This window comes from Canis aureus, chromosome 4, assembly GCF_053574225.1.
Source record: "Canis aureus isolate CA01 chromosome 4, VMU_Caureus_v.1.0, whole genome shotgun sequence".
NCBI lineage: Eukaryota > Metazoa > Chordata > Mammalia > Carnivora > Canidae > Canis > Canis aureus.
This window is the reverse complement of record NC_135614.1, coordinates 25,902,054-25,924,494: the sequence shown is the minus strand read 5'-3', so window position 1 is coordinate 25,924,494 and position 22,441 is coordinate 25,902,054. Positions and strand designations below refer to the sequence as shown.

General features: G+C 38.9%; 1 protein-coding gene and 1 pseudogene across 23 annotated transcripts in view; one reads left to right on the top strand and one right to left on the bottom strand.

Annotated features, from left to right (window-relative positions):
* The window catches only part of USP54 (ubiquitin specific peptidase 54), a 121,297-nt gene that overhangs the window by 28,717 nt on the left and 70,139 nt on the right, over window positions 1-22,441 (top strand). For 11 of the 22 annotated variants that reach the window (XR_013377832.1, XM_077895000.1, XM_077895001.1 and 8 more), the window contains exon 1: window positions 13,963-14,111. The exons of 7 other annotated variants lie outside the window; for them this stretch is intronic. The gene's annotated coding sequence lies outside the window, so the exon portion shown is untranslated. Of the gene's footprint in view, window positions 1-13,961; window positions 14,112-15,582; window positions 15,747-22,441 lie in introns of those variants that run through there. 4 more of the 22 variants (XM_077895005.1, XM_077895004.1, XM_077895003.1 and 1 more) reach the window with 2 other exon arrangements.
* Window positions 1-22,441, bottom strand: part of LOC144312368 (small ribosomal subunit protein eS27 pseudogene) — a 62,382-nt pseudogene that overhangs the window by 5,993 nt on the left and 33,948 nt on the right. Inside the window, exon 2 of the transcript XR_013377836.1 lies at window positions 8,767-8,872. The product of XR_013377836.1 is annotated as a small ribosomal subunit protein eS27 pseudogene (transcript). The remainder of the gene's footprint in view (window positions 1-8,766; window positions 8,873-22,441) is intronic.

Here is a 22,441-nt window from a genome sequence, read left to right as displayed (position 1 = left end):
GAAGCAAATGGTGGGTATTTGTCATTTCTAATAGCTGAGTAATATTCCATTGTATACATAAACCACATCTTCTTTATCCACTCATCTTTCGATGGACACCGAGGCTCCTTCCACAGTTTGGCTATTGTGGCCATTGCTGCTATAAACATCGGGGTGCAGGTGTCCCGGCGTTTCATTGCATCTGTATCTTTGGGGTAAATCCCCAGCAGTGCAATTGCTGGGTCGTAGGGCAGGTCTATTTTTAACTCTTTGAGGAACCTCCACACAGTTTTCCAGAGTGGCTGCACTAGTTCACATTCCCACCAACAGTGTAAGAGGGTTCCCTTTTCTCTGCATCCTCTCCAACATTTGTGGTTTCCTGCCTTGTTAATTTTCCCCATTCTCACTGGTGTGAGGTGGTATCTCATTGTGGTTTTGATTTGTATTTCCCTGATGGCAAGTGATGCAGAGCATTTTCTCATATGCATGTTGGCCATGTCTCTGTCTTCCTCTGTGAGATTTCTCTTCATGTCTTTTGCCCATTTCATGATTGGATTGTTTGTTTCTTTGCTGTTGAGTTTAATAAGTTCTTTATAGATCTTGGAAACTAGCCCTTTATCTGATATGTCATTTGCAAATATCTTCTCCCATTCTGTAGGCTGTCTTTTAGTTTTGTTGACTGTATCCTTTGCTGTGCAAAAGCTTCTTATCTTGATGAAGTCCCAATAGTTCATTTTTGCTTTTGTTTCTTTTGCCTTCGTGGATGTATCTTGCAAGAAGTTACTGTGGCCGAGTTCAAAAAGGGTGTTGCCTGTGTTCTTCTCTAGGATTTTGATGGAATCTTGTCTCACATTTAGATCTTTCATCCATTTTGAGTTTATCTTTGTGTATGGTGAAAGAGAGTGGTCTAGTTTCATTCTTCTGCATGTGGATGTCCAATTTTCCCAGCACCATTTATTGAAGAGACTGTCTTTCTTCCAATGGATAGTATTTCCTCCTTTATCGAATATTAGTTGACCATAAAGTTCAGGGTCCACTTCTGGGTTCTCTATTCTGTTCCACTGATCTATGTGTCTCTTTTTGTGCCAGTACCACACTGTCTTGATGACCACAGCTTTGTAGTACAACCTGAAATCTGGCAATGTGATGCCCCCAGATATGGTTTTCTTTTTTAAAATTCCCCTGGCTATTCGGGGTCTTTTCTGATTCCACACAAATCTTAAAATAATTTGTTCTAACTCTCCGAAGAAAGTCCATGGTATTTTGATAGGGATTGCATTAAACGTGTATATTGTCCTGGGTAACATTGACATTTTCACAATATTAATTCTGCCAATCCATGAGCATGGAATATTTTTCCATCTCTTTGTGTCTTCCTCAATTTCTTTCAGAAGTGTTCTATAGTTTTTAGGGTATAGATCCTTTACATCTTTGGTTAGGTTTATTCCTAGGTATCTTATGCTTTTGGGTGCAATTGTAAATGGGATTGACTCCTTAATTCTCTTTCTTCAGTCTCATTGTTAGTGTATAGAAATGCCACTGATTTCTGGGCATTGATTTTGTATCCTGCCACGCTACCAAATTGCTGTATGAGTTCTAGCAATCTTGGGGTGGAGGCTTTTGGGTTTTCTATATAGAGTATCATGTCATCGGCAAAGAGGGAGAGTTTGACTTCTTCTTTGTCAATTTGAATGCCTTTAATGTCTTTTTGTTGTCTGATTGCTGAGGCTAGGACTTCTAGTACTATGTTGAATAGTAGTGGTGAGAGTGGACATCCCTGTCTTGTTCCTGATCTTAGGGGAAAGGCTCCCAGTGCTTCCCCATTGAGAATGATATTTGCTGTGGGCTTTTCATAGATGGCTTTTAAGATGTTGAGGAATGTTCCCTCTATCCCTACACTCTGAAGAGTTTTGATCAGAAATGGATGCTGTATTTTGTCAAATGCTTTCTCTGCATCTAATGAGAGGATCATATGGTTCTTGGTTTTTCTCTTGCTGATATGATGAATCACATTGATTGTTTTACGGGTGTTGAACCAGCCTTGTGTCCCAGGGATAAATCCTACTTGGTCATGGTGAATAATTTTCTTAATGTACTATTGGATCCTATTGGCCAGTATCTTGTTGAGAATTTTTGCATCCATGTTCATCAGGGATATTGGTCTGTAATTCTCCTTTTTGGTTGGGTCTTTGTCTGGTTTTGGAATTAAGGTGATGCTGGCCTCATAGAACGAATTTGGAAGTACTCCATCTCTTTCTATCTTTCCAAACAGCTTTAGGAGAATAGGTATGGTTTCTTCTTTAAACGTTTGATAGAATTCCCCTGGGAAGCCATCTGGCCCTGGACTCTTGTGTCTTGGGAGGTTTTTGATGACTGCTTCAATTTCCTCCCTGGTTATTGGCCTGTTCAGGTTTTCTATTTCTTCCTGTTCCAGTTTTGGTAGTTTGTGGCTTTCCAGGAATGCGTCCATTTCTTCTAGATTGCCTAATTTATTGGCGTATAGCTGTTCATAATATGTTTTCAAAATCGTTTGTATTTCCTTAGTGTTGGTAGTGACCTCTCCTTTCTCATTCATGATTTTATTAATTTGAGTCTTCTCTCTCTTCTTTTTAATAAGGCTGGCTAATGGCTTATCTATCTTATTAATTCTTTCAAAGAACCAACTCCTGGTTCTGTTGATTTGTTCCACAGTTTTTCTGGTCTCGATTTCGTTGAGTTCTGCTCGAATCTTTATTAACTCTTGTCTTCTCCTGGGTGTAGGATCTATCTGCTGTTTTTTCTCTAGCTCCTTTTAGTGTAAGGTTAGCTTTTGTATTTGAGTTCTTTCCAGTTTTTGAATGGATGCTTGTATTGCGATGTATTTCCCCCTCAGGACTGTTTTTGCTGCATCCCAAAGATTTTGAACGGTTGTATCTTCATTCTCATTAGTTTCCATGAATCTTTTTAATTCTTCCTTAATTTCCTGGTTGACCCTTTCATCTTTTAGCAAGATGGTCCTTAACCTCCACGTGTTTGAGGTCCTTCCAAACTTCTTGTTGTGATTTAGTTCTAATTTCAAGGCATTATGGTCTGAGAATATGCAGGGGATGATCCCAATCTTTTGCTATCGGTTCAGACCCGATTTGTGACCCAGTATGTGGTCTATTCTGGAGAAAGTTCCATGTGCACTTGAGAAGAATGTATATTCAGTTGAGTTTGGATGTAAAGTTCTGTAGATATCTGTGAAATCCATCTGGTCCAGTGTATCATTTAAAGCTCTCGTTTCTTTGGAGATGTTGTGCTTAGAAGACCTATCGAGTATAGAAAGAGCTAGATTGAAGTCACCAAGTATAAGTGTATTATTATCTAAGTATTTCTTCACTTTGGTTATTAATTGATTTATATATTTGGCAGCTCCCACATTCGAGGCATATATATTGAGGATTGTTAAGTCCTCTTGTTGGATAGATCCTTTAAGTATGAGATAGTGTCCCTCTTCATCTCTCACTACAGTCTTCGGGGTAAATTTTAGTTTATCTGATATAAGGATGGCTACCCCTGCTTTCTTTTGAGGACCATTCGAATGGTAAATGGTTCTCCAACCTTTTATTTTCAGGCTGTAGGTGTCCTTCTGTCTAAAATGAGTCTCTTATAGACAGCAAATAGATGGGTCCTGCTTTTTTATCCAGTCTGAAACCCTGTGCCTTTTGATGGGGTCATTAAGCCCGTTCACGTTCAGAGTTACTATTGAGAGATATGAGTTTAGTGTCATCATGATATCTATTCAGTCCTTGTTTTTGTGGATTGTTCCACTGAACTTCTTCTTCAAGGGGATTTTAAGAGTCCCCCTTAAAATTTCTTGCAGAGCTGGTTTGGAGGTCACATATTCTTTCAGTTCTTGGCTGTCTTGGAAGCTCTTTATCTCTCCTTCCATTTTGAATGAGAGCCTTGCTGGATAAAGTATTCTTGGTTGCATGTTCTTCTCATTGAGGACCCTGAATATATCCTGCCAGCCCTTTCTGGCCTGCCAGGTCTCTGTGGATAGGTCTGCTGTTACCCTAATACTCCTCCCCATAAAAGTCAGGGATTTCTTGTCTCTTGCTGCTTTAAGGATCTTCTCTTTATCTTTGGAATTTGCAAGCTTCACTATTAAATGTTGAGGTGTTGAACGGTTTTTATTGATTTTAGGGGGGGATCTCTTTATTTTCTGGATCTGAATGCCTGTTTCCCTTCCCAGATTAGGAAAGTTTTCAGCTAGAATTTGTTCAAATACATATTCTGGCCCTCTGTCCCTTTCCGCGCCTTCGGGAACACCAATTAAACGTAGGTTTTTCTTCCTCAGGCTGTCGTTTATTTCCCTTAATCTATCTTCATGGTCTTTTAATTGTTTGTCTCTTTTTTCCTCAGTTTCCCTCTTTGCAATCAACTTGTCTTCTATGTCACTCACTCGTTCTTCCACCTCGTTAACCCTCGTTGTTAGGACTTCTAGTTTGGATTGCATCTCATTCAGTTGATTTTTAATTTCTGCCTGATTAGCTCTAAATTCTGCAGTCATGAAGTCTCTTGAGTCCTTTATGCTTTTTTTCTAGAGCCACCAGTAGCTGTATAATAGTGCTTCTGAATTGGCTTTCTGACATTGAATTGTAATCCAGATTTTGTAACTCTGTGGGAGAGAGGACTGTTTCTGATTCTTTCTTTTGAGGTGAGGTTTTCCTTCTAGTCATTTTGCTCAGTGCAGAGTGGCCAAAGTGAGTTGTATTGGGAAAAGGAGAAAAAGAGAGGAGAGAAAGAAGGAAAGAAAAGAGAAAGAAAAAAGAAAAAAAAAAGAAAAAGAGAAAGAAAAAGAAAGGAAAAAAAGGGTGGGGGAAGGAAACAAATCAAAAAGCAAAACAAAACGAAACAAAACAAAACAACAACAACAACAACAACAAAAACCACGGGGGAGTATCTTCTGATTCTGTATACTTTAAGTCCCTTGACTTCCCTTGGAACTTGTCCGTCTAGCTGGTCTTCTGGGGGAGGGGCCTGCTGTGCTGATTTTCAGGTGTTAGCACTTGGGGGAACTGCTCTGCCCCCTGCCTGGTGCAGAGCTCAGTGGGGGTTGTTTACCCCGTGAGGCCCCTGGAGGAACAACCCCAGTGGCTGCCGCAGCTCTGGAAACCTGGATTCAGCTCCCACAGTAACTACTGAGCTCTCTGTCTGCAGGGCCTGGAAGCTCCGGGGCGGGCCGCTGATCTGCTCAGCTCGGGGCAGGAACGTCCTTGCTGTCCTGGGACCTCCTGGCCTCTGCCTGTCCTGGGGGGAGGCCGGATCCTGGGCTGTGTCCCGGTGCCCTGTGCTCCGGGGCCTGCGCTGTTGGATTCACGCTCCCGGCAGCGCAGCCACCTACGCGGAGCCGCCGCCGGAGCCCCTGGGAGCTGCTCCCGGGTCCCGCCGTGCGCGCTGCAGCCCTTCAGGGAGCTCGGCGCACTCTCCTGGGCGCGCGCAGGTGTCTGTTGGTGTCCCAGGGATCCTGAGGGCATCCCCGCCCTCCTGGGGTCCTGCTCCAACTCCCTGCGAGCCCCTTTCCGCCCGGGAAGGTTGGTGCAGCTCCTGCTTCTCTGGGACGGGGCTCTCTGTCCTGGGGACACTCGCCCCAGCTTTAGCCCGGTTCCTCGCAGGGCCCCTCCCCCTTGGATGCCTTTTGTTTCTTTATTTCTTTTTTCCCCGTCTTCCTACCTTGGTAGAAGCGCGAACTCTTCTCACTGTAGCATTCCAGGTGTTCTCTCTTTAATTTTGAGGCCGAATTCATAGATTTTCAGGAAAATTTGAAGGTTTTCTAGGTAATTTGGTGGGGACAGGTGATTTGGAGACCCTACTCTTCCGCCATCTTGCCCCTCCCTCCAAATGCAATTCAGTGGTTTTTAATATATTCACTGAGTTGAACAACCATCATCACAATCAATTTTAGAATATTTTTATCACCCTCAAAAGAAATGCCTATGCCTGTTCTGGACATTTCATACAATTAGAATCATGCAATAGGTGGTCTTTTGTGATTGGCTTTTTCCACTTAGCATACTTTAAGTTATATATATTATACATATTATAGCATATATTGACACTTCATTCTAATGTTAATACTATTCCATTGTATGAATATACCATAATTTATCCATTCATTAGTTGATACATACTTGGGTTGCTTCCACGTTTTGGCTATTAAGAATAAAGCTGTTATGCACATTTGTGTACAAGTTTTTGAATGAACACATGTTTTCATTTCTCTTGGGTATATGATTAGGAGTAGAATTGCTGGGTCATATTGTAATTCTATGTTTAATCTTTTGAGGATCGGCCAGACTGTTTTCTAAGGTAGCTGCACCATTTACATTTCTACCATAAGTGTAGGTTTCAGATTTCTTCATATTCTTGCCAACATTCAGTATTATCTATCTTTTTGATTATAGCCATCTTAGTGAGTGTGAAAAGGTATCTAATTGTGATTTTGATTATTTAAAAACATTTAGGGCAGCCCCTGTGGCGCAGCGGTTTAGCGCCACCTGCAGCCCAGGGCGTGATCCTGGAGACCCGGGATCAAGTCCCACGTCGGGCTCCCTGCATGGTGCCTGTTTCTCCCTCTGCCTGTGTCTCTGCCTCTCTCTCTCTAGCTGTGTCTCTATGAATAAATAAATTTAAAAAAATTTATTTTTTTGAGAGAGCATGTCTGCACATGAGTGGGCGGGGAAGGGCAGAGGTAGGGAGAGGGAGAAAATCTCAAGCAGACTCCCCACTGAGCATGGTGCCCCACACGGGGCACGATCTCATGACCCCTGAGATCATGAACTGACCCAAAACCAAGAGTTGGACTTAACCAACTGAGCCACCCAGATGCCCAGTGATTTTTATTTTGTTTTTATTTAACTTTTTTTTTTAGATTTATTTATTTATTTATTTATGATAGAGATAGACACAGAGAGAGAGAGAGAGGCAGAGACACAGGAGGAGGGAGAAGCAGGCTCCATGCTGGGAGCCCGATGTGGGAATCGGTCCAGGGACTCCAGGATCATGCCCTGGGCCAAAGGCAAGCGCTAAACCACTGAGCCACCCAGGGATCCCGTGTTTTTATTTAACTTGTGTTTAAAAATTACTATTATTAAAATTTGTTTTAAAAAATACTTTTGAGTATATTTAAAATTATTTATTATTAAAAATAGTTTATTTTTTAGAGCAGTTTTAGATTTTTAAAAAAGATTTATTTATTTATTTATTTATGAGAGACACACAGAGAGAGGCAGAGACATAGGCAGAGGGAGAAACAGGCTCCCTGCAGGGAGCCCGATGTGGGACTGGATCCCAAGACCCCAGGATCATGAACTGAGCCAAAGTCAGATATTCAACCACTGAGCCACCCAGCTGCCCCAGAACAGGTTTAGATTTACAAAAAATTTGAGCAGATTGTAGATGCAGTTCCCATGTGGTCCCCGCCCCCCCCCCCCACAGTTTCTCCTATTATTAATTTTTTACATTAGTATAGTATGTTGCAGTTAATGAACCAATATTGATATGTTGTTATTAAGTAAAGTCCATAGTTTATTCAAATGTCTTCAGTTTTTACCTAATATCTTTTTTGGTTCTAAGTTCCTATCTAAAATTCCACATTACAGGGGTGCCTGTGTGGTACAGCTGATTAAGCATCAGACTCTTGGTTTTGGCTCAGGCTGTAATCTCAGTGTTGTGAGATGGAGTCCTTCACTGGGGTCCATATTTGGTGTGGAGTCTGCCTGGGAGTCTCTCTTACTCTCCATCTCCCCTCCTGTTTGTGCTCTCTCTCTCTCTCTCAATAAATAAATAAACCTTAAAAAAAAAAAAACAACTCCATGTATGTTACTTGTCAGTTCTTGCTGGCTCCTCTTAGCTATAAGGGTTTTGCATACTCTGATCGTTTTTGATGATCTTGACAGTTTTGAGGAGTACTGGTTAAGTATTTTGTAGGACGCCCCTCTTTTGGAATTGTTTTGTATTTTTCTCATGATTGGACTGGGGTTGAGGTTTTTGAGTAGAAGATCACAGGGATACAATGTCATTCTCATTGTATCATAACAAGGAATGTATTATTGATGTGATTTATCATTGTTGATACTGAGCTGGCTAATGCACTGACTGTCAGGTTTCTCCACTGTATAGTCACTCCTGCCACTTTCTGTACTCTGCTGTTGAGTAGTTTTTCATGTGCTCATTACCCATTTATATATCTTCTTTGGAGAAATATCTATTCAGATATTATTTATTTATTTATTTATTTAAGATTTTATTTATTTGTTCATGAGAGACAGAGAGAGAGAGGCAGAGACACAGGCAGAGGGAGAAGCAGGGTCCCCGCAGGGAGCCCAATGTGGGACTCGATCCCGGATCCCGGGATCTCGACCTGAGCCGAAGGCAGGTGCCCAACTGCTGAGCCATCCAGGTGTCCCTCAGATACTTTTTTTTTTTGTTTGTTTGTTTCCTCAGATACTTTTTTAACTGAGGTTTTAAAAGATACCTATTTGTAATTTGGATTGTTTTTATTATTCAGTTGGTAGAATTCTTTATATATTCTAGATACAAGTCCCTTATATATAATTTGCAAATATTTATTCCCATTCTTTGGGTTGTCTTACTAATTTTGATGAAGTCAGATTTATGTATTTTTTCTTTTGCTGCTTATGTCCTCTTAGAAGACCACCTAATCCAAGGTCATGAAGATATCTGTTTATATATTCTTCTAAAAGTTTTATAGTTTTAGCTCACTCATTTGGAGATTTGACCCCATTGTGAATTAATTTTTACCTGTAATGTGCAACAGGAGTCCAACTTCATTCTCTTCATTCTCTTCTTCATTCAGTTGCTTCAATGCCATTTGTTAATGAGACTATTCTTTTGCCATTGAGTTGTCCTGGCACAACCATTTGATAATTAAGGTTCAGTTGAACAAAGCAAAAAATTTAGCATATACATCTCAACATATTATTAATAACTCTACCCCAAATCAGTTCAACTTTTCTGAAGTATGGTAGAAATCTCTGAGGCTTTCACTATTGTTAGAGAAGACCAAAAATAATTCAGGAAACAATATCGCCAAAAATATAAATTACTCTGCTGACAGCTTACCACAGCTGTAGACTCAATTTGGTTCTTTTTTTCCTTTTCCTTTTATTTGAGTATAGTTGACGCACAATGTTATATTAGTTTCAGGTGTACACTTAGTGATTTGGCAAGTTTTCACAAGTGTAGCTACTGTCTGTCCCATTGCATTATTATTAAATATCATTGACTATATTCCTTTTTAATTCATGAGAGAGAGAGAGAGAGAGAGGCAGAGACAGAGGGAGAAGCAGACTCCATGCAGGGAGCCTGATATGGGACTCAATCCCAGGACCACGGGATCATGCCTCGAGCTGAAGGCAGATGCTCAACTGCTGAGCCACCCAGGAGTCCTGACTATATTCCTTATGCTATGCCTTTTATTGCTGTGACTTATCTGTTCCGTAACTGGAAGCCTCCCTCTTCCTTTCACCCATTTTGCCCCTAGTCCCAGCAACCATCAGTTCTCTGTATTTATAGATTTGATTCTTTTCATTTGTTTATTCATTTTTTTTAGATTTCACTTATGAATGGAATCACATGGTATTTGTCTTTCTCAGTCTAACATTTCATTTAGTGTAATACTGTCTAGATCCATCCATTTTGTCTCAAATGGCACAATCTCATCCTTTTTAATGGCTGTGTAAGATTCCATTGTAAATATACCACATTTTCCTTATCCATTCATCTACTGATAGACACAGGTTGCTTCCATATATTGGCTATTGTAAAAAATGCTGCAATAACCATAGGGGTGCATATATCTCTTCGAATTAGTCTTTTTGTTTTCTTGGATAAGTACCCAATAGTGGAATTAAGATTCTCTCACTCTCCCTCTGCCCCACCACATCCCTCTCTTTCTCCCCCCTCTAAAAATAAATAAAAGAGAATGACAGATTTATATTTTTTATTGCTTTCTGTGAGACTAGAATTAGGTGATCCTGCAGTGTACTTGAGAGATATTTCACATTCTTACTGCTTTCTAGGAGTTTCAGCCTAATTTACGAAAATTTAAGCCCTGTTCTAGAGATATGTTGGCTAATATTCATAATGATAATGCTATTTGAAGTAATTTTTAGGAGGGTGCAAGATGTAATTGAATATATTAATTTAAACAGTGATGATATTGTAACAGCAGAAACCCAAATAAATGGTCTCTGAGAGCATGCAAGTGAGCAGGAGTGGGGAGGGGCCAAGGGAGAAAGAGAATCCCAAGCAGGCTCCACGCCCAGTGTTGACTTGAGCCCACAACTCTGAGATCATGACCCCAGCTGAAATTAAGTCTGACTCTTAACTTACAGAGTCACCCAGGCGCCCCTTTCCTCTTTTTTCTTTTTTTTTTTTTAAGAGTCCATTTGTATGAGAAATACACGAAAGTTTTCTTGGATGGTTTTACTCAGTAGGCCTGTGCTTAACAGCCAAAGTTTCTCCAAAATGTGTCCTTAGAATAAAATTTTCCCCCTTGTTTCTCTTCCTTGTCTGTAATATACGTCTTCTCAGTACTATGTACTTAAGTGAAATCATCAGATATTTAAGGTATAGACACTATTTACCAATACTGTGAATAAATCTCAGAATAAAAACTAGATACAAATTAGCTGTATAGTTTTTCTTGTTTTCCTTGGACTTTATTGTATTCTCCTTTACAATATAGAGACAAAAAGCTAGAATATTTTGGGGGGATTCCTTCTTAACTGAAATCAAGTTGGTATCTTAGTTTCATTTTCTAGAACTCCAGTTTCACAGCTCTGAATTAAGCTCCCCCCCCCCCCATTTTTTTTCCTGTGAGCATATAGCCTAGGGGTTAAATGCTACTGTTTCTATGGTCTTCCACTTGATACAAAGTAATCTCTACCCTGCTCCTCCCCACCTCAATCCTCCATAGTTTATTTAAAAGTCCACAGACTTCCTCAGTACCCTCTGGAGTGCTAGAATGAAGAGGCTTTTATTTTCCAATTTGGCTCCAACTCTGGAGCCACTCAACTCTTGTCTTTACTGCCAACATCACCATTATCATTAGCATGTCAGAAATACAAATCAACAAAAATGGTTTTGCTTTGGGGTTACTCCAGGAGGGAGTCACCTTGGTTTTTCTTAGAGGAATTCCATTTCTCTTTTATAACTTTAAGAGAAGCAAAATGTTCCTTCATTAAATTGAACATTCTGCTGTATCCTACCTTGCTTGTTAGTGGAGACCAATTATGAAACATTGTGGTATCAGACTAAGTGGGGTCTTTTTAGCCTGGGTTCTTGCTCCCCTCCTCCATTTCTCTTAATTACTTTATTCAAGTCTTAGGGGTAGTTTCTCCCATATTTTTGTTTCCTGAGGTGTCTGTCTCTTTTTTTTTTTTGCTCTCTTTTTTTTTTTTTTTTTTAATTTATTCATGAGAGAAACAGAGGCAGAGACACAGGCAGAGGGAGAAGCAGGCTCCATGCAGGAAGCCCAATGTGGGGCCAGATCCCAGGACTCAGGATCATGACCTGAACCAAAGGGAGACACTCAACCGCTGAGCCAGCGAGTCATCCCCGGTCTTTGTCTCTTATAGTCAAAGGAAGGCTAATGTGTAATACTCCTTGCATAGTACTAGAACAATATGACAAGTTTTGTTGAAGCACAATTTTAAAAAGTACTGTTGTAACCAGTCATCTAACTTTAGATTCCTGGGATATTTATTTACTTATAAAGATTTTATTTATTTATTTGAGAGAGAGAAAGAGCATGAGGAAGGGCGCGGTGGGTGTGCAGGGAGAGGGAGAAGCAGGCTCCCCCCTGAGCAGGAAACCTGACCCAGGCAGGGGTCCATCCCAGGACTTTGGGATCATGATCTGAGCCAAAGGCAAGTGCTTACTTAACCAGCTGAGCCACCCAGGTGCCCAGGATCTTAGGACATTTTAACGTGACTTCTGAAACCATATATATCACTCTCCCTCTTGACCTAACAGTCATGCTCACAAAAAAACTCTTCCACAGGCAGTTTGGCACTTAGGTAGCAGACACCTGTAGTTACTCCTGTGTTACACCTGTAGTTATCTCCTGTGCAGTCTTGAAAAGGAAATAAGAAGTGTCAAAAATAGGGGCACCTGGGTGGCTCAGTTGGTTTAAGTGTACAACTCTTGATCACAGCTCAGTCTCAATTTCACAGTTGTGACTTCAAGCCCTGCTGGGTGTGGAGCCTACTTAAAAAAAAAGAAGTCAAGAAATAACTTATACAAGGCGGGATGTGATTATATAGAAGAGTTTTATATGAATTACTTTCTGAGGGGCTTCAAAAGAGATTACAATCTGTCAGGGTGAGATTTTCCGGTGGATCACCTTCCTTGCCTGGCTATATATGAAAAGTTATTTATGTAGTTACATTGTAACCAGGGTTGAAGATCTGTAACTCTGCTCCAGTATTCTAGTTTTATTTGATTAGTCCCACAACGCATGTATAACTGTCACTGAATGACTTGATTAGAGAGCTTGACCTTGATAATTTGTATATTCTATTCTATTCTATATTGTAATTTGTAATTTGTATATTCTTTCTTTATATTCCCTTAGCACTGATCAATAGAAATCCTAGGTTTCATACTTTAGAATGACATCTCTACCCCCACCTACCATTAGGAGACCCCAGTTAGAATGCTAATGGTTAGCAAAAGAAAAGCAATATTGTATCTTTTTTTTTTTTTTTTTTTGGACACTCTTACTGTTGTGAAAGGAGTACTTTAGTATATTTAGTATATTGTTAAAATGTAAGAGCCTAATTAGTTTTGGGCAATGCCTGCAGGTGTTTAATTTTACTAGTAAATCTTTTAAAAAGTCAACTCATTTTCTCTTGCAACCTATAGAAATACAACAGACCTTCATAATTGGTAGGGATTCTGCTGATGAGTTTTTTTAAATCAATATTCTTATAAGACAACTCCTTTTAATAAAGTTGTTTTGTAACTGGGTGTAATACATAGAAGGGTGTGTGTTGGTCTTCTGGGGCCTCTGTGCCCTGCCTGCAAATGTAAGTTCTGGGCTGACTGATCACATGTTTGGGGTCAGAACTCTGTCTGCTGTTTGTTCTTGGTGATATAACTTGGCTTCTTCTCTGAAAGAGGGGTGGAGATCTTTCACTGTCCTTGCCTTTGGTTTTGGGAATCTTTGAATTCGCAAGCATTTTAAAATTGATTCTTGAATTCAGCAGCTCAGTTCATGCGATAATTTTCCTTAAGAGTTTGTGTCTTGGGATCCCTGGGTGGCGCAGCGGTTTGGCGCCTGCCTTTGGCCCAGGGCGTGATCCTGGAGACCTGGGATCGAATCCCACGTCGGGCTCCCGGTATGGAGCCTGCTTCTCCCTCTGCCTGTGTCTCTGCCTCTCTCTCTCTGTGTGACTATCATAAATAAATAAAAATTAAAAAAAAAAAAAAGAGTTTGTGTCTTGTGTAAGGAGGTGTTTTGCTTATTAAAGTGATATAATTTAATTTAAGTCCAGAAAGTCTTGGAATTGTGAATTAAGTAGTCAAACAATGACATTGTTTTGGTTATTATCTAAAGTAGTTTGGGCATGTCTTCTTCTAGCGCTCCTTTTCACTGTGGTGCAAGGGACTGTTTTTTAGGGCTGGCCCTCTGGAAGCAGCTGCTATCCTGCAAACCTTATTGTTATACTGCTGACCTTTGTCAGCAGGAATGCCCCTAGAGAAAACAGCCTCCTAATTGTTTTTCTTAAGCCTCTATGAAGTTTATGATATGTCCTTTCAAGTTACTTTTGGTTGCTTTCTTAAGTTTACTTTGTTTACATTTAATTGAAGGCTCCATCTTTTTAGCTTTATCATGAAATGCCAGTTCTGAGTTCCTGGTAGGTGGTAAAAAAGAATTGCCTTTTCCCTGTTACCCTGTTCTGCAGGAAGCCTTTGTGGTTTAGATTCACAGTTTTCCCATTGTTGCTAGCTGCAGTTGTCTCCTCCCTCCCATACCCTTCCCTCCCAGCAACTCTAGCTCTTCCCCTGGCCCTCCTCATTCCTGTATCCCATGCCCCACAAATGCCCTTGGGATTGCTGGAGTTTGAACATGCTGCCTGGTAAGTCTTGTTTTTGTGGCAAAACTGCAAGTGGATGGAGGGGTTTAGTCTTTGTGTCTAGGTTAGTCTTTGTGAAGTGTTGTTTTTAATAGCAAAGGTTTAAACTTTGAAATTTAGGTTGTAGGACTCTCAACTTTTAGGAGAGCTTCGTCATATGACTGTTGTTTTTGGTCTTCTTTCCTCTCTGTTTCAATTATTAAGGCTTTGGAAATTTGATTTTTATTATTGGTTTAAAAAAACATTCTCATAGATTTTCTTGAGCTCATTAAGATTAAAGCAAGTGTTATAGGCTTAATATTTAAATTTACTTCAAATGCAAGTATGTTTGTGATATTTTTATATTTATCTTCAGTATTAACTTACTGATAAAGTAATAGTAAAAAAAAGTAATAGTGAAGTAAAGATCTATTTTGTGGCTCAGCTGGAAAGAAGCATTTGCTTCTAGAATCAGAATGATTCTTTTTTCCTCTCAGCAGAATGTTTTTGGCAAAATTCACTAAGATTTTAGCAATATGTTCTTAATTCTGGGAAATGGTTTGCTGAGTACTTCAGGATAACAGATGATTCTGGGAATTACTTTTTGGGGAAGTTAGATTTATTCATTAGCTCCTGGTCCCTTGAGGTATGAGATCTATAATCCCTTTGAAAGTAAAATATTTAATATTTGGTGTTCAGATTGAGTCAAGTATCACTTTGATAATGGACTTTTTATTTCTTTGGATTGTATGTTTCGATATTCAACTAGGAAGCTGTACGTGCGCACACTTTTGGTTTTCCAAAAGTATTGCTAATTACAGTCATTTTTATGTTAGTGTGAGGGAAAACTTCTTTGTGGGATGTTTATTGCTGTTCAGTTGAGCCATTTATTCAAGTGATACCTGGACTGTACAGTAACGATTTCCTGAATTTCTGTGATGTGGCAGGTGCTAGTTCCTATGCTAAGTACTTTGCATTTAGTTCTAATTCCCAGTTATAACACTGCCACATAGGTAGCATTATCCCTCTAGGAAGCAGATGTGCATGGGTAGAAGGAACATGGGTTTTTCGTTCTTGCAAAATGAGAATAATCTCCATCTGGCAGATTTAGTTGTGGGAATTAAAGGATGTACCATGTGTATGGTGCCTAGCTCAGAGCTGGTGTTCATTAAGTGGTGACTGCTATTATAATTTTATAGCTAAATAACCTGCTAAAAATCTCTCAGTTTTGAGTGTTAGAGCTAGGATTCAAACTGGCTCAAACCTGGCATCTGGTAGCATATTTTTGAGTATTGTGAAGGCTTTTAGAAATTTCAGTGGATCCCTACCTATTCCTCTGCCTCCTGCCCCCATAGAGGAAAGGTTCTTTATAGATGCCCTTCTTTTCTTGGTATCCTCTGTCACCTTCCCAGTCATGTGCTTGGTCTCTCACACTGGAGTTGCTTGTGCCATTCAGTACCAGTATTCTCCCAGCAGTAATGAGTCAAGCCAGTGCAGTCAGTGGCTTCTCTGCCTATTTTCCTCCTGTTGATAGAGCCATCATGCTTTCATTATTGTTTGTGCCGAAAGAATTTAGGTAGTGATGTGTTTATAATGATTCATAAATAGTGCATAGTTGCAATCAAGCATTTAAATTAAGAAGACTCAAGGATTTAAAAGGTAGGAGGAAAAATCTCTAGCTCGTAAGTTACTGAGCCAGAGGATAATATAGGGCAACTTCATGCAACTCATAGTTACCGTTTTGCCATTCTGGGGCCTAATATAATTGCTATGGATTCTTTTTCCTTTAACCCCTGTTGTTACTAGGTTGGTGCTATTAGCAATGTGTCTGAGAAAGAACATTGTATTAGCCCTTCTGGCTATAAGGTAGAGTATCTTTATTCCACAGACCTTTTGGAAACAGAATGTGTAATTTAAATGATATGGTATGATTTCGGCAGTAGGTTCAGGGAAGAGACAGAGGAATGATTTATCATACTTATGACTGAGTTAATCTCTAAACTGAAAAATGTGTTTCACAAAGCTTAGATCTTCATTTATTCTTTTATTTAACAAGTATCGAGTATCTGTTCAGTGTAAGGCAGTTTAACTTTCTATATTGTATTCTAATAAAGTACAGATATACTGGTTAAGTACTGATTAATGAAGTTCCTGGAGGGAGGGAATATGTTCCAATTGGTAAGGAGCAGTATATAGACAATTCTTTGGAAAATGGTTTAATATAAATGACTATTCCTTCTTAATAGGGTGTGGCTATCATTAGTCTCTATTACTGTAAACTGCCAGCAGAATGGCTTTTTCAAACAGGTTTGCTGAGTGGAAAGGATTACTTGTGTTAGGTAGGACTGGAAAGATGGGAGTGGGAAGGGAATAATATTCCTTATTGAGCAAAATGCTGGGAGTATATACAGAACAAATCTCTTTTTGTGTTTTAAGGGAGTTAGTGGTAGATGAGGTTGGAAACTGCATAGGTTAAGATTATACAAGGCTATTTAAGGCCAACGAGTTTTGATTGTATTTTGTCACTGAACTTCTATAAGCTAAATAGTGATTGATTGATCAGAGTTTGCTTTTGGCAGTACTATATAGACAGGATTAGAAAGGGAAACATAGTTTGGAAATTATTACGGAGATCTAGGTAAATTGTATTGAGAATGCATTATTTTTAGAATACATTTGCCGTCATTTTGATATGGCTTTGGGTTTATGCTATTAATTGCAGTTTAATGTCATAGAATTTTTACATTAAGTTTATGTGTGTGTGTTTGTGTGTGTAAGAGAGAAAGAAGGAAGGAGAGAGGCATAGGGAATGGCCAATCATAATCATTTTTCTTTAAGTAAATTCTATGTCCAACATGGGGCTCAAACTCATGACCCTGAGATCAAGAGTTGTATGCTCTACCAACTGAGTCAGTCAAGCATCCCCTCCAGCCATCATAATTGGAACTCTTATTTTGTACCTGTCCCTAAGTATTTTGCATATATGATTTTGTTGAATACTCTCAACAGATCACATTTATTGTAGGTAGTAAATGATCTGAAAGTAATGGAGCAGGTTTGGAATGTAGATTCATCTTTTAGAAAAGATTTTATTTATTCATTTGAGAGACAGTGAGAATGAGCAGAGAGAGAGGCAGGGGGAGACGGAGAAGCAAACTCCCTGCTAAGCTGGGAGCCCGACATGGGATTCTATCCTAGGACCTGGAGATCATGACCTGAGTGGAAAGCAGATGCTTAACCATCTGAGCCACCCAGGTGCTCTGGAATGTAGATTCATCTTATTCTTTATTATCATCAAGGCATTTATGTCTCACTAATACTAGGTACCAGGCTAATTATACATGTATATATTATCCTCGTAACAATCCTATGACTTAGATGTTATTTCTTAATCCCATTTTACTGATGAGGTGGCTGAGACTTCAATAACTGATTCAGTAACTTGGTCATGATGTTGTTAGTTGGCAGAGTCCAGACCTACTTGTCCAGTTCTACCTTGCTAACTGTGGATCCCTAAGTTGTATAATTCACATTGTGTTCTCTGGGAATGGTACTGCTTGGATCTCCACTGTGAGTGTGGTGTTTCCTGAGGTTATGCAATGTAGTTGGCCCTGCAGAGGCTGCACTTGTAACTACTATGTTCTTTTTACTATTATGCTGCCTCCCTCACAAGTCAGTAAATTATCTGTACAGCTCTGGATCCTTATAAGGTTGGACTAACTAGCCTGCAACCATCATTTCTTAGTTTGTCAGTTATAACAAAGTGAAATATGTCTTCTGTTTTATTTTCTTCCTAACTGGTTTTGGAAAATTTGTTATAAATGACAGTTTTCTAAGTTCTTATAAAAGGAAAAATAAGGCTTTCTATATATTTTTTTTAGTCAGCATACAGATCTTGTTGTACATGATGTAATAATTTGAAGCTGCCAAAGTCCAACCCTCAGGAAATTGTTTGAGTTGAGTAACTGTATTCACTGGGGGGTTTGAGATAACCAGCCCATAAATCAACAAATAGTTTAGCCTTTTTTTATGGTTGTAGATGCTTATCTCTCTTTATTTCCAAGCTTGAATCAGAAACAAATATTGATTCAATTGATATAATCTCCATTAGAAAAAATCTGCAGTATCTCAAACTAGATATGGACATTTTGGGGGCTCTTTTACTGAAGGAAAGTCAGAATTTATCAGGGTTTTGGAATTGGCTGTTTTGGGTACTTATCCCTTCAAACAAAAAGTTTTTCAATTTAACTTTCAACAATTCAGTGTCTGTTATATTCAACCTATGTGTAAAAAGATGCCCATAAGGAATATGTTGTAGTCCATGTATACAAATAACTAACACGAGGAAGGGTAGAATGAATGATCCGCATGCGCTGAGAGCACAGAAGAGTGTGAAATGAGGGAAAATGGAAAGGTGGGAGAGGGAGAGAACCTTTTTTTTTTCTATTTTATTTTTTTAAGATTTGTTTATGTATTCATTTATTTATTTATCTATCATTCATTCATTCATGAGAGACACACAGAGAGAGGAAGAAACATAGGCAGAGGGAGAAGCAGGCTCTCTGAAAAGCAGGCAGAGCCGGATGCAGGACTGGATTCCAGGACCCAAGGAACACAACCTAGGTGAAGGCAGACGCTCAACCACTGAGCCACCCAGGTGTCCCTCTGTCTTCTTCGTCTTCTAACTTTGACATTTTTGGAGAGTATTGATCAGTTATTTTGTCAAATGTTCCTCAGTTTGGATTTTTCTGATGTTTTCTCATGATTGGACTGAGATCATATGGTGTAGTCAGGAATACTACAAATAATGTTGTGTTCTCAGTGTATTATTACTATGGGATTCATGACGTTAATATGTATTATTGCTGGTGATATTGACCATGATCACTTGGTTAAGGTGGTTTCTGCCAGGCTGCTCTACAGTAAAGTTATTATCTTTTCCTTAGTAGTTAATAATTAAGATTTTGGTCAGGATACTTTGATACTGGGCAGCCCGGGTGGCTCAGCAGTTTAGCACCACCTTTGGCCCAGGACGTGATCCTGGAGACCCGAGTCCCACATCAGGCTCCTGCAGGGAGCCTGCTTCTCCCTCTGCCTGTGTCTCTGTCTCTCTCTCGGTGTCTCTCATCAATGAATAAATAAAATCTTAAAAAAAAAAAAGGATACTTTGATACTATCATTTGCAAAAATGTCATGTTCTCTACACATGAAATTAGTAATGTTGACTTAGTGACTCATTGAACTTTATTTATTATGAAATGAATTCCCTTAAGGGACCTAGCCCCTTCTAAGCCACTTACACTTTATGCCTGGTTTCATCAAAGGACACCCAGGCTCTGCAGCAACAAATCCTTTGTAGTCTTCATTGATCTCAGCCACATTGATGTCACATTGATAATGAAGTCTCCAATGCTAATAACCTGTAGATCTCTGAACCTCATTTACCCATCCTACTTAGGATGACAGGCTCTTCCTGGCCCAGTGTTCCTCTAGGCCTCATCTCTCTTTATGCATAAGCCTGTGTCATTTCAGCAAACATTTGAATGACTGTTTTGTGTTTTTCAGAAACAGAGGCTAAGAGAAGCTGACTTTGTTGATGAGGAATATAGTAGGGGATAATTAGAGTGGTTTTGGTTATAGCCTGGTTTATTATTTTGGCCTGAGGAAACTGGCAGCACATTTTGAGTTACTGGGTATTCTTGTGAAGAAATTGTTTTCTGTATTTCATTAATACAGAGAAATAAATTTTTTTCTACATTTAATTAGCATCTACAGCATTACTTCTAATGCTGGCATTCTTGAGCTATGATCTTTTAAATTTAGCCCTGTCATTTTTATTCTGTCAGCTGTGGATCCCTGGTGGAATTATTACAATGGGCTCAAGAATGCAAAATCCAAGTATGCATCAACAGTATAATTTAGCTATTTAGTGCCAGATTTTATACAATGAAAAATATATTGCATGTTGTTTTGGTTAATAAAATATAAATTTGTTAGTATTACTGAATTTATTTATTTATTTATTTATTTATTTTTAGTATTACTGAATTTAAAGTAGCTTTTTGAATTATGTATTTTTCAAGTAACATATACTTTACAAATCTAGTTTCTGTAATAAGTTTCGGACTCCATGGGCCCTAATTCAGGGGGTCTTGTTTAAGGAAAACAGTTTTTTTAAAGTGAAAATTAGTAGGGTGCCTGAGTGGCTCCGTTGGTTAAGCATCTGCCTTTGGCTTAGATTGTGATCCCAGGGTTCTGAGATTGAGCCCCACATCTGGCTCCTTGCTCAGTGGGGAGCCTGCTTCTTTCTCTCTCTGCTTGCTGTTCTCCCTGCCTGTGCTCTCTCTCTCAATGATTAAATGAGTATATAGAAAATTAAAGGTTAAATAAATACAAGTAGGGGCACCTAGGTGGCTCAGTCGGTTAAGCATCTGCCTTCAGCTCAGGTCATGATCCCAGGGTCCTGGGGTTAAGCCCCACATTGGGCTCTCTGCTCAGTGAGGAGTCGGCTTCTCTCTCTTCCTCTCTCTTTCTCTCTCTCTCTCTCTCTCTCTCAAATAAATATGAATAAAACCTTTAAAACATAAATATAAGTATTTATGTTCAGATATTCTATTTCTTCATGATTTAGTCTTGGTAGGTTGTATATTTCTAGGAATTTATCCAGGTCTTCTAGGTTATCCAGTTTATTTGTTTATATTTTTTTGTATATTTTTTTCAGTAGTTTCTTTTTTTTTTTAATTTAAAAATACTTTGATTTTTGTCCTCTAAATTTTTATTTAAATTCCATTTAGTTAACATAGAGTAATATTGGTTTCAGGTGTAGAATTTAGTGACTCATCACTTACATAACCCTGCGTTCATCACAACAGGTGCACTCCTTAATCCCCATCACATATTTAACTTATCTACAACCACCCTACTATCCATCCCCTCCCCCAACCTTCAGTTTGTTCCCAATAGTTAAGAGTCTTTACAGTTTTTTTTTTAAGGTTTTATTTTTAAATTATCTCTACACCCAATGTGGGGCTCAAACTAAAAGTTTGAGATTAGAAGCTGCATGATTTACTGACTGAGCCAGCTAGTTGCCCCTTCACAGTAGTTTCTTATGATTCTTAGTATTTTTTGTGTTATTGTAACATTTCTTTCATTTCTGATTTTATTTATTAATCCTCTTTCTTTTTTAGTCTAGCTAAAGATTTGTCAATTTTATCTTTTAAAAAATCCAACTCTTCATTTTATCTTTTCTATTCTCCTTCTAGTATAACTTGATTATGGGATTTCTTTCACAGTATATACATATGTCAAATCATATACTTTATTATATACTACATTACCGTTTTATTTGTCAATTATACCTCAATAAAGCTGGAAAAATGTATGAACAAACTTATTTGGCTCCTCATAGTCTATTCAGCAATAGTAAAATATAAGGTCACGATAACTTTTTCAGAGTTGAGAACAGCACAGTTAATAAAATTCTTATATGCTTTCTCCTTTTTCCACCTTTGATTGATTACTTCATAGTTTTAGCACTTGGCTGGAAACTAGTAATTGTGGGTAAAAATAATGATACATTTTCTGTAGAGTTTGTTGTTAAATAGATGCCAAGTAGCCTGCTCTAAGTTTGTTGTAGTCTAAGACTGTTCTTTGCGGAATGCTGTGAGTCCTTTGGTTGCTACTGTGAGGGGCAAAATAGAAAGGAGTACTAGGTAATAGACTATGGAGCAGTTTTAATTTAAATTTGAATAAATCCATACATACAGCATAGTTGCCATTATTAGGTGGTAGTAGTTTCAGTCATCATCTGATACAAAAACTAAGCAAGATTCTGTACTGAAACTGTATGTGGACTTCTTTGGAATAGAGTGCCACTGAACAAATAATGCATGCTCACCAAGATTTTTTCTTTTCTTTTTTCAAAACTATAAGGATATGACTCTTGGGTGCATTTCTAAAAAACTACCTCCCTAGAGTGGCACCTAGCTGGCTCAGACAGTAGAGCATGTGACTCTTGATCTCAGGGTCATAAATTTGAGCTCCACATTGGGTGTAGAGATTACTTAAATAAATCTTTTTTTTGGGGAGAGGGGCTAAGCATCTATCTTCAGTTTAGGTCATGATCTCAGAGTCCTGGGATTATGCCCTGAGTCTGGCTCTCCACTCATTGGAGAGTCTGCTTCTTCCTCTCCCTTTCCCTACTGAGGGCTGAACTTGATGTGGGGCTCAATCTCAGGACCCTTAGAACATGACCTGAGCTGAAACCAGGAGTTGGAGGTTTAACTGACTGAGCCACCCAGATGCCCCTTAAATAAATAAATCTTAAAAACAAAAAGAAGAAGAAGAAAAAAAAA